The 2700-nt window shown below is 34.3% G+C and overlaps 1 pseudogene; it reads right to left on the bottom strand.

Moving 5' to 3' along the window:
- Positions 1-254: 254 nt before the first annotated feature.
- LOC138857073 (uncharacterized) lies at positions 255-2479 on the bottom strand (annotated as a pseudogene).
- Between the last annotated feature and the right edge of the window lie 221 nt (positions 2480-2700).

The raw sequence follows: 2700 nt of genomic DNA, 5'->3' as shown, positions 1-2700 counted from the left end.
GATCAACCTAGTGACGAGTTATACGTTGAAATCGGGCGTTACAAACCTTTTGGCAAATCTAATATATTTTATTTCAATTATGATAGAGTCTGAAATCAAAAGGTGTTTAGAAAATGTGTAAGAATCAGCATAAGATAGATTAGGTTGGCTAATAAGCCACGCATAGACCAATTTTGGTCCTTTGCGATACCAGATGGAGTTTTGTTACGAAGTCCATGAGGAATAGTCATCCTATAGAATGACTTCGCTTGACACGAATTACAACAGATTCTGTGGCCTCACTAACGATACCTCTCCTAGTGTATCATACCGTGGGGCTCCCAAATGCTTAAAGCGTAGCCTTGCCAATACGAGATAAATGCACAAAAGGTACTCCATTCTTTTCCTGGTGCCTTGCTTTTGATATTTCTGAAATCTTCTTGCTCTGTCAGCACCATTCTGAAGCCACCACGACACTATGACCAGTGAGTATTCCAATCATGTTCCTATAGTCCCTTCTACCGAGAGCCAGTAGTAAGTTTTCATATTTTCGACCTACCATTTTACAAATAACTGTTGCAGTTTTGCACCCAGGTAGATCGTTCCGTCAATGCATGGGTTTACCAATGTTGATCACGTTTTCGGGTGACAGCCGTACACCAATCTTGGCAATCCCATCCACTATTTTATTGGCCTCGATGCCTTTGTGACCTGGCACCCAGTATAAGTGAAGTTGTTTGGTTCTAGCAACAATCTCCACTGCTGCTTTGCTTTCCAAGACACTTCTGGCTGATATCCGATACGAAGTTATTGACTTAATTACTGCTTGGCTGTATACGTAGATTTTGACTCTGGAATTGACTGCTGATGCATTAGCGGCTAGCTCCGCGGCTTTCCAATAGCAAAGACGGCTTGAAGTATATTACAGTGGTCCGAAAGCTTAAAAAGCTGCGTTATGCCTCAGGACAGTATAGTATGTAAATCCCCGCACCAACTCCATATCTCCACTAAGAAATTTATAAATTTTGATTTTAAAATTAATAAATAAATGATTTTCAAGTTAATTAAATTAATATTTTGGTTTTGCCTTCTTGTGAATGTTAATATTTGACTTTTGATACTTAAATTTTTAGCTCAAATTTGTATTATTCCACAACATTAATAAGTATAACAACCTCAACTTTTACTGTTTATTCTTATCCGGTGCTTACTGCATCAAACTGTGATTGCTGCATAAAACACAGCTTCGATGAATTTTTAGTATGGTATTAATTACTATTAGTATTCTTACTCTAGCTCAACGTTGAATTTTTGATATATAAAATTATTTCCGTCTCAAACTCACCATACAACAAAAAGTGACATAAAAGACAATTAAAGCAATAAACGCATACAGTAATTTTGAAAAAAATAAAACCAAATAGATTGACACGCAACATGCAACAACTAGCCAACATCTGATTCTAAGCAACAACAATTAAAAGCAGCAGATATTTATGGTACAAACATAAATACTGAAAAAGGCTAATAACTGAGCATTGCTTGTCGAAAACACCTGTTTTCAGAAATACGGAGTTTTGTCTTATTTTATTTTCGCAAAGACACTCACTCACGTTTCCAAAAACAATTAAAACATAAAAGACACCAACATGACTTTATATATTCAATTAGAACTGATCGCAGAGCTGTGATAAGCTATGCTAAACAAGTGAATGAATAGCAGGCATTTTGTTATTGTTCTTACACAAGTGGTCGTTCGACCATTTATATGAGAGTACTTACTTTCAATTATGCTCGAGGGTATTATTTACTAATTGCTTTATCTTAAGCAAATGCTATTCAAATGTCAGTCGATAAAGTTTTGAAAAAGAAACAAATGTGTTTTGCTGTGAGAAGGGAAAACTGCTTAAAAGTGTGTAAATTGAATGACAAATTAACCCATTCTAATTCGAGACACTCACTTGCACTGAGCATTAGTATTACTAAGATATGTAAGAAATATTACTAGCCATAATTGCCGCATTAGCTCTAGAAGTCACATTATGAATTGCATTTTATTACGCCATTTTATCTTACACTTTTTATTGAATCAATTAGCTTATAGGGTGCGAAACCTTTAACCTCGTCATTGGAACATTAAAAAACTTGGACATTTTGTCGGGGACAACTCTAACCTTGAATCGATCACACATATATGCGATAATTCTGCATATACATATATTGTTGTGTTAATACTGTATGGCAACGTTATTAGCTTTCTGTAACTGTTTAGAACAGAAAATCGCTGCCAAAGCTCTGAAACATCATTCATTGCATGAAAAAAGTCGCTATTTGGTCCGAGGTTTGCGTCCAAAACCTAATTGCGCTATATTTATGGCATTGGTGGATCACACCGATCTCAAGACTTTACTCAACTTACCTCTGTTTTTGTGTTGTTATTTGAAAAACAAAGTATACGCCCGCAATCCTTTAAAAATTGCTCATTTTGTTGTAGAAACATTTTGTTAGAAAAACTTAAAATAAATTTTAAAGGTTGAAGTTTAATGGGAATGTCTAAAAATAACAAGATTTTTTTCAAAGTGAATCAACGTTTTTATATCAAAATACACCAGACACCCTGTATAATATATTTTAATATAAAAATAAATATTTTTAATATATCTTATATTCAGGTAATATAAGAAATGAAGATGCTATGATCTAAATAATTTTGTTCATAGG

This window comes from Bactrocera oleae, chromosome 4 (assembly GCF_042242935.1).
Source record: "Bactrocera oleae isolate idBacOlea1 chromosome 4, idBacOlea1, whole genome shotgun sequence".
Classification (NCBI taxonomy): Eukaryota; Metazoa; Arthropoda; class Insecta; order Diptera; family Tephritidae; genus Bactrocera; species Bactrocera oleae.
This window is presented reverse-complemented; position numbering and strand designations above follow the sequence as displayed.